The sequence below is a fragment of the Hyaena hyaena genome, unplaced genomic scaffold (assembly GCF_003009895.1).
Source record: "Hyaena hyaena isolate Hyena2069 unplaced genomic scaffold, ASM300989v1 scaffold_592, whole genome shotgun sequence".
Classification (NCBI taxonomy): domain Eukaryota; kingdom Metazoa; phylum Chordata; class Mammalia; order Carnivora; family Hyaenidae; genus Hyaena; species Hyaena hyaena.
The window spans coordinates 1135593-1145748 of record NW_024081223.1 but is presented as its reverse complement, the minus strand read 5'-3'; positions in this window follow the sequence as shown (position 1 = coordinate 1145748).

The following is a 10156-nucleotide window of genomic DNA, read 5'->3' as shown; positions in this document are numbered from 1 at the left end:
GGATTTTCTACACAGACAATCATATCCTCTCTGAGCAAAAACTGTTCTCGCTTGGTTGTTCTGTGATAGGGGTACAGAAACAAAATCAATAATAATGAAAATAACGTTCACTGTGAAAAATAAGTTGTTTTCCTTCCTTCCTTCCCTCTTTCCCTCCTTTACCACTTCCTACTCACTCATTTCTTATTTCATTTCTTTATTCCTTTCTTGTATAGATATTTATGATGACCTATAATGTACCATATTTCTCCATGAAGATTTCAGAATATTTTTTCTACACAGGTAGTTTTTGAACTCATTCCAAACCATTGACAATACTTTCTAAGAACAGGAGCAAATGTAAATGTTGAAGAACATTTCCCCTCTAGCTTGAACTGAAATACATCACTATGCATCTGAAATTCCTCTCTCCTTCTTATTCTTCTGTTGTGTCTTCTCCTGGCTCTGTTATAGACTAATAGACTCGTTAATATCAATCAGTGTCATGTGTCCTTATTCTACAGGAATGAGAATAGATTGTGAAATTCTAACAAAGTGACACAGATGGAAACAAGTCCTAGTAGAAGACAAACATGGAAAAGGTCTAATGGGTTTTAATTCAAATCTTAATAAGATTGTTCTGTGTGTGTAACAGAAAGCAGCCATGCAATAAATCTGAAAGCCTACTTCCTAATCATATTCTTTTATGGTGAAATGTTCTCTCTCTCCTCTCTCTCTTCCCTGAAGATGTATAGTATAGTTTCTTTGTGTCTAGTGTTTTGTTACTGTATGACACTGTGCCCTAATAAATGTATGTGTTTTTTGTTGTTGTTTTTGTTTTCATGAGAGAGGGTAGGTGTGCAGGCACATGTAGTGGAGGGGTGGAGGGAAACAGAGAGAAAATACTAAGCAGACTCCATGCCCAGCACAGAGCCCAACGTGGGGCTTGATCTGAGTTCATGACCTGAGATGAAATCAAGAGTTGGAGGCTTAACTAACTGAGCCACCCAGGTTCCCCAATAAATGTATGTTTTTTATGTATTGTGCTAGACAATCAGTGGAGTTTTTTTCAATATAGATACTCTTGTCTTCCAAATTTGATTTTTTTCTTAATTTATTGTGTTAATAATTTTTAGTTTCTACAAAATTCTTATTCAAATTTCTAATTGCATTTTTTCTATTTTCCAATCAGAAATTCATTTGTTTTGGCTTCATTTTCTGGAAAATGTTTCAAGTTTACCTTTTTCCTCATTTATTTGTATTTTTTATTTCTGTTTTTATACTTTTAATTGTCAGGAGCACTTTCTGTTTTACAAATAGCCTTTTTTATTGTATTCTATTCTTGTTTCATATATGGAACACTGTCTTTCTCTTTTCCCCCTCCTCTGTCTGTTAATTGGCAATAGTTTTTTTTTTTTTTAAGTTTTTCTCAAAGTTCATAGTTTCCTCAAGTTGCTTTTTTTATTTGTGTATTTCACTCTTTTTCATAAATGAGGCTTTTCTCAAATGTCTGGTGATCATAGGTGTTCTGTTCATATTTATGAATAAGGCGTTAAGAAGTCTATTAGAATTCTGAGCACATAAGTGCCACTGGTCAACCATAGGCTTCACTATGGTCAGAAGCTTCAGGTTAAAGATTAAAAGCTAAAATTAAAAAGTGTTTGACCCCGTTCCAGGAACTGACTGGGTTAACATGGTATCTATAAACTCTCACTTAGTTCCCTCATTTTTAGTATGATAAACGTCTGATGTCTTGCATTACAGGGACAGTGTACTTTCCTTTCTCACTAGTTTTCTGATGGATAATAAGAGACACTTCACTCAATCACAATGGGTCCAAAAGTATATAGAGATATAATTGCTTCTTAGGAGACTTTCACCAAATATTGCTTTAACCAGAACTTCATAGTCAGTTGCAGAATTCCACATAATTTTGAGCCTTCACAGGGTTCCACAGTGCTCTATACTACTTTCTTTCGTTCAAAATTTTATTTTCTTCAAAAGAATCTGGGGCCCTAAGTCATAGGTGCTGGGGTGTTTTATGTTCTGAATCATGTAACTCCTTTAGCCACAGGGAACTTGTTTGTCATTAGTTGGAAAACAATCAAAAGTTCACATTCAAATTTATAGTTAATTAACAAAAATCAAGATAATAAATATCTTGTTTTCCTTTTCTTTTTGTACACACATACACAATAACTCAAGTGTATCTTGATATACCACTAGTCTGATATAGATTATTTATTGATGTCCACATAATTACAAAGTATTTAGACTTAAAAATACTTTCAGAATTGATTTAATAGACATAAATTATAAGTTAATTAAAAGATCTTATCAAGCTAAGTGTGTTAGAATGACCCAAAGTAATATACACCTTCGATAAACGTTTCTGTAATGCCATTAATCATCACATATTCAAATTAAATGATTCAAATAAATTACTTAGGGTCAAATCGTTCAGTCTAATCACAGTGTCATATATTAGGAAATTGCATGTCCAATAAATTGCTATGCATATTGTCAGCGATGCAATTCCAACTTTGCCCTCATTTTCTCCCTCTCCTAAAATAACACAATAATTCTCTCATTTGCTTAATATTACTCTTCTCCATATATTGTAGGCTCTTTTTCATGATAGAGGAAAAGTCATTCTTATTACTTTTAGTCTCTTTTGTTATACAAATTAAAGTTTTAACAATTTCACACTTTGTAAATAACATTAAATACAACTGCAAAGTGAGAAGGTAAAAATTAAACAAAAACAAAATTAATATTTTCTTTTGCAAATACAAATATAAGGAAGCATTTTCTTATTCAGAATCAATGTAATTTTTAAATAAGATTGCCTTTAAAATATTACTATATTTTTCCTATTTTATGTTAATTTCCACTCCTGTAATATTTAATTTTGTGTAGTTTGTAAGTACTTTCATTCTTCATCCATGTCAATTAATATTCATGTTAGGAAATATGCTGAAATGGCATATATATATGAAACATATATTTTTTTAAATGCAGGTCAAACAGAAATCAAAAATAAATTTATATAATTAGATATTTATGCAATTTAAAGAACAGAGGGCTTGGTTCAAATAGATTCAGCATCATACAAATCTGGAATCAACAAAAAACTAGTCTAAGGGTTTCCATTATTACATTCTACGCAATGTTCTTCATGGAAGAAAACAAACAAATCTTGTAAAGTTCCTAACCATCATAATTAGATGGTTTAAATCAAGCAGGAAAAGGTAATTATATTGATTATATAAATGGAGATGTCATTTTCCTTTATAGAAATGTCATTATCACCTATTAAATTCTCATATCCAAGTTTAACCTGAATAAAATACATTAAATATATCTTTAATATATATGTAAATATAATAAATATTGTTCTTAGATTTTAGACAACAAGATGTAGGGCTTAATATCTGAAAATATGGAAAAAAGTGATGCCTTTGTTTTGTTTTGTTTTTTATCTCAGAATAACTTCTAGGCTGCCATATATGTGAGCCCAAGCAAAGAATGCAGTCTCTGAGCAGAGAAGATAGAAATTGGAGTTTGATATTAGTGAGATGACTGGAGTTTATGGCCAGGATAATGGAGTAAAGGGAGTTGCACATAGGAAGAAATATGTATAGGAGACTCAGAATGATTTTGTCTTTTCTTGACACAAAATTCCAGTGAAGCTTATTTTGTCATCATTAAATTCAGATTAAAAATTATAACATAGATTTTACTTTCTTAATTCAGGCAATGGTGGTAAATTAATAAAAAATCACACTGGACTAAAAATTAAAATTACTAGGGCGCCTATGTGGCTCAGTCAGTTAAGCGTCCAACTTCGGCTCAGGTCATGATATCACAGTTTGTGAGTTGGAGCCCTGCATCGGGCCCTGTGCTGACAGCCAGCTCAGAGCCTGGAGACTGCTTCAGATTCTATGTCTCCGTCTCTCTCTATACTCCCCCTCTCCCCTGCTCATGCTCTTTCTCTCTATCTCAAAAATAAACATAAATTTTTTTTTTTAAAAATCAAAATTACTGATCAGAATTCACAAAATAACTATATGTTTACCTTTTCTTATATTACTTTATACTTCCAGATTATAGCTGACAAGTAACGCTGAAATAGCACACATTATAATATGTTTGTACTTACTGCCAGCAAGGATTATGCAGCTCTTGTCATGTGTGACTCATCTGCAAATTGTATAATACCTAACTGGTCCATAACCTAGAATTCATTGAGTGAACGAGTATGCTAATTACATGCTATGTGGCTATGAAAGTTTCCAAATGTTTACTTGTGATTTATGTACTCATCTTGTGGTGGCTCAGGACCAGTCAATGTAGAGCTTCAGGACCATATTCTAGATTTCAGTAGATAAGATATGTAGACACTATATATAGGAATAACAAAAACAAAATCTTATCTTTGAAATACGTAACACTTCTTTCTGTATATGTACAATTTGAACATGATGGTTCAGGGTAAGGATTTCTTTTTTTAGCTTTATTTCCTCAAAACACAACTAAATAATGTGCAGCTATGAAGGATTATGTTGACCAAAAAAGTGGTTTTGGAATTTAAATTATGTATTGGAGTCTGATGGTATTGTTGCAATAGTATGAAAACATTCTGGGTAGTTACCCAGATGAAAGAGTTGTACCTCCTTCATCAGGGAAGTATTACTATAAAAAACAAAAGTCAGCTGAACACTGAATTTAGCAACAGAATAAAAACTCTGAATGATGTAAATGCTCCAGCAATACATTCAGAGAATATTCTCTATGTCGTTTAATAATATTGAAACTGATCAAAAGAAACTGTCACAGCATACTGAGGTGCAATGGTTGTTGAAGGAGACATTCTATGAAGACCTACTTTTTGTATTTTTACAAAACCAGGAATCAGTTTGGTTCTATGTTTTTAGAAATATGAATTGCACACTGACTTGCTTTGTTGTCTTTTGTTTTGGGTATTTTAAATACTATTTATACTGCCATGTAAGAAAAAATTTCAGTATGTTTTTCAGTAGTAATTAGAATCATAAGGCAACAATAAAAGTAGATTGCTTGGAAGAATGATTTCTATCACTTGTTATGTCACGTTTCATAATGTAAAAATAATTTTTACTGAAGTAGGTAGAATTCGTGAAATTGCACATCCGAGGAAAGTTATTAATTAAAATTTAGCATGTCTGATAGAAATATTTAAAATTCGTATCAAAATAGCTTCAGGTAATAAGAAATCTATTCTTATTCTTATATCCTTATGTAACTAATTTATTTTATTAAACTATAACTTAATTTTATTTAAAATTTTACAGAATAACTGGAAGTGGACATTGATTAAAAATTAAAGATAAATTTTGAAAATATGGAGTCTCTTACCTCAGTTTGAAATAAAGATTTTAAATGAATGTTGCAAAATTTATTTAAGATACGCTCTTTAGTTTCTCTGTCTTTCATCTTATTATATTTTTATTTTTTATTTTTTATCTTATTTTTGAAAAAATGAAATAGGTTAAGTATACATTGTCCCCACAGAAGAGAGCCGTTAATCCAACTTAAGTCAGAAAAATTAACAAATTAATAAATATAAAGTAAGCAAGGGGACACATTTCATATTAAATACTTTAAATCTAATATGCATGGTATTTATTTAAAATATGCAAATAGATATAGAATATGAGTGTATCATCAGCTATTGCTACAACTATAATATATAATAGAACTTTCTAATAGTGGCTTAAAACAAAATTTGTTTTTGCTCATGAATTTGAGTTTTACTTCTTAGTATTAAAAATAAGCTATATGCCAGATGATGTCCCATGAGGTCCTGGTTCAGCTAAACCAATTATTTTAAAGAACAATACTAAAACAGAAGGGGGCTCAAAGAAGTCCTAGAAACTAGGGCACATAATAGGACAGAATTAGAACACTTCCAAAAATATCCCCGTCAAAAGCCAGGAGTGTCACAGACTCAATTGGTCTGAATCTGTATCAGAAAGCAATAGATGTAGTTTCTCTAGCCGTACCAGAAGTAAAGCCACAATATTTGATCAAGGATTAAAGTCAATGTCTGTCAATGAGGAAGTTCCAAATTCCTTTTAATAAGCTATTTGAAGTGTAGCCAGTTTCTCATGTAACTGACAGGACCGAAACCTTAGGAAAAAATATACCAGAAACAATTAGGTTGGTAACTAAACTAAGAATGATTAAATAAATATAGGAACAAAGCCTAAATGGATAGGCAGAACCCTTTATTATATGAGGATGACAGTAAGTATAAATTAAGAAAATACTAATAAAATCCACATAACTAATAGAAGGGAAAAATATTCTAAATGGCATAACAGCTGCTAAAGGCATTGAAGGCTTAGCGTGTGCCTGGGAATGATGCCATAGTATAAAAACTGTACTTAAAGCTAAGCATGAGGAACAAAAGAAAATAAACAGAATAAGTTTATTGAGCTAGGCATTATTTATAATAAGTTGCAAAGAATGACTACTTACAAGGCACACTTAGGAAGAGGCATCCCCAAAGAAGCACTGATGGAATGTCCACAAATAATATGTTTAAAATACTAGGAAATGATAGGAATATAATTAAATGGCATGTAAAATAACAGTTTCAGATTGTGAGATGGCCTATAAGACAATATAAAGCAATAGGACTCAAACAACTGAATGCATGATAGCAATGAGTATTACTAGAGTTGCTTTTCAGAATACATGGGAGAAAAATAAAATCTAATAAGTCTATGAAGGTAGGATAAGCATATGGGAACCTATCTCTCTCTCCAGTCAAGCTCAAAATGCAAATATCCTCCAATACAAAGCAGCAAAAAACTTAAGGACATAGTAAAGATAATACATGATGTCTTAGAGGAAGGCATAATCAAAGTCAACATTTCATAATATAATTTAAAATTGTAGCTTGTTAATAAAAAGCTTCTATGAACTGGAGATTTGTCATAGACTTTAAAAATGTAAACAAAAAATGGTAACAAAATTGGCAGGATCTATATATATGAGGTTTAGGACAACTAGTTTGTGAAATTTCTGTTACCATGAGGAAATAAATGTCTGTAATTTAGTTGTATCATGCTCTTTGCAATTGCATAGCTGAAGACCACCAAAAACAATTCACATTACATGGAAAGGGTCCAATATACTTTCATTAGACAGCTCTAAGAGTTATTTTGATAGATCAAAGATAGTAAATATGTAAAATCAATTAAATATGATAGATATTTATAGATATATAATCATAGAAGAAAACAAAGAAAATATATTGGGGTGCCTGGGTGGCTCATTTGGTTTAGCATCTGGCTTCTGCTCAGTTCATGGATTCGAGCCCCATGTCAGGCTCTATGCTGACAGCTCAGAACCTGGTGCCTGTCTTCGGATTCTGTGTCTCCCTCTCTCTCTGATCCTCCCCTGCTCATCCAGTCTCCCTCTCTCCCTCTCTCAAAAACAAATAAAACATTTAAAAAATAAAGAAAATGTATTAAAAGGTTAATGAAATAATAGAACTTTTACAAATAAAGGATTATCATTAGTACAAGAAAAAGTACAACTTATATGAACCCCAGTTAAATTAGAATTTGGTCTTTCAAGGAAGAAAAAGACCCTAATAAGACAAAAAAAATAATGGAAATGGCAATCTCTAGAGATAAGGAAATTTTAAAAAATTATGTAATAATTTTGTTTTCCTTAATTTTAGAGAAAACAATCTTTCTTTCTAAAGAAAATCATCAGTATTATTATAACAACCAAAAATAACTCCCCAAAACAAATCTGGAGACTGCAAAAACTAGTTTTAAGCAGAGAGTCTTGAATTAAATCCTGGGGCACTTTTAGTAACTTTCCTCAGTAAGGTCTAGGACTCTCCTGCCAAATTCTAGACCCCAAAGCCAGAGATCTCACAGAGCTTCAGGACAGATTCACATTTTACGTCTGTGTTCTGATTCTGGTCTAAAGAAATTTTCAACTTGTATTTGAACCCAGCTATGTTATTTTATTTTTATTTATTTACGTTTCATCCATTGATGCATATGGAATGGAGGGAGGGGGTATACAAGGATGAAAGTACTATACCATCATGAATGAAAATTGATATAATTTCTTTAAAACATAGTTTGTATAAAAGTAATAAATTTGATTAATATAAACAAGAACCTCAAAAATAAAAACATGAAATCACCACCAAAGTATTTGCACCCTATCATACTCTGGACTTCTTAAAGAAAGTAAAAACAAGTCATTTTTTATTAATTTATTTTTAGGTAATCTCTGCGCCCAAAGTGGAGCTCAAATTCACAACTCTGAGACCAAGAGTTGGATGCTCCCCTGACTAACCCACCCAGGTGCCCCCCTAAAAGTCATAGTTTTGGTAGCCAGATTACAATGCCTGGCATGGATTTAAAAAAAACCTAAGCCACACCAAAATGTACTTTAAAGATGTTACCTTTCAATAGCTTGCCAAGGGCTGCAACAATGAAGGAGACCAATTATATCTGTACATATCAACTAAAGTTAAGGAAAGAGAGCATCAATTAAGAAAATTCAAGTCATTAAAACCCAATAAAGGTAAAAATCATACATAACATTAGTCAGATTGTCCTACCTAGCTTAAGCTACAGGTAGCATGTTCCATTCTATCCCCAGAGTGAGGAATTGTCCTCTTCTGGTAATGGAAGTTTAATCTACCTCTCTTCTTCTTCTTTTTTAATTTTTTAATGTTTATTTAATTTTGAGAGAGACAGCGACAGAGCACAAGCTGGGGAGGGGCAGAGAGAGAGGGAGACACAGAATCTGAAGCAGGCTCCAGTTTCTGAGCTGTCAGCACAGAGCCCGACATGCGGCTTGAACCCACGAATGTGAGATCATGCCTTGAGCCAAAGTCGGTGGTTTAACTGGGTGAGCCACCCAGGTGCCCCAGTGTACCCCTCTTCTAAGGCCTGCTCTCTTTCTGGGTTCTGTCCTGGCATAATTCTTAACAGAATGACTGAGAGCTGTGCATTCTGGTTTGGTTTTGCAATCAAATGTTGACTATAACAACAGAGGAAAAAGTAGACCTTAATGATGAAAATGTTATATCTAGAAGAAGTATTCGTTTCTGCAGTGGACACAGATGCCCAGGAGACACATTCCCCAAAGAAGCAAATTTTCAGGTATTCACTGTCCCACTCTGCTGCATATATTTAGTATAGGGAACTTAGTCAGAACTCCCAGGTTCTTTTAAATAAGTTCTCTCAGTTCCTTTTTGATTCAAAGACAGGGAGGAATGATAAAATCAGACCTACAAGGAGTGATAGAGTCTCTGCATCTGAAACATTGGGTCTCAGAAAGGTGAGATCTTCCTCAAAGAGAAGAGGTGTCATATTGCCTTTGACAGTGGAAGCCAAAACTTTACTTCAGAGGCCAATCAACTTACCTGGTGGCAACCAGAAAGCCTCTAGAGGAATCTTTTAAGTAACATTTCCCTGGGAAAGAAAAGTTTCCAGTACCACCATAAATCACCAAACTTTAATTTTAGTGGCCTGCAGCCTAAGGTACTCCAGCTTGAGAAGTCCTCTGTTTTACCAGTTTGTGCATAGACATCCTCCCCAGAGCACTGGGACACATCCAGGTTATTGTATTAAGTCTGATTCATAACATTTGTCGTTTTCAGATTGTCTTCTTTTTCCTCCCTGAAGAGCCACCTCTTTTCCATTGTGCCTTATCCATATGAGGTTTCTGATAAATAATTGCAGGTTTCTGTTCTTTGAGATATGGGAAGTTAGAATGGTTCTGCAGAGTCCAGAGTGATTCTGTCTCTTTATCCACCCCTGGAGTGGATTTCTGTATCATTGTTATGGTCAATGTAGATGAGTTCAGGAGGAAGTTAAATGGAATGTCTTATATCATTGGTATAGCTGACTAATTTAAGTGCTTCTTTGGCCTTTAGCAAGGATAATTATCTTGTCTCAATGTTCACTGGGCCTAAAACCCTTCATCTTCTAATTAATGTGTTATTGAGAAATTGTTCAAGTAGTAATGACATACATGTGTCAAAGAAAAGTTGCACTGGATAAGTTAAAAAGGCAAGGAGGATTTTATTCAAGACTACTACAATAGGAGAGAGATTGAATTCAATTCTGCTAGAACAAAAGACAAGAGAGGT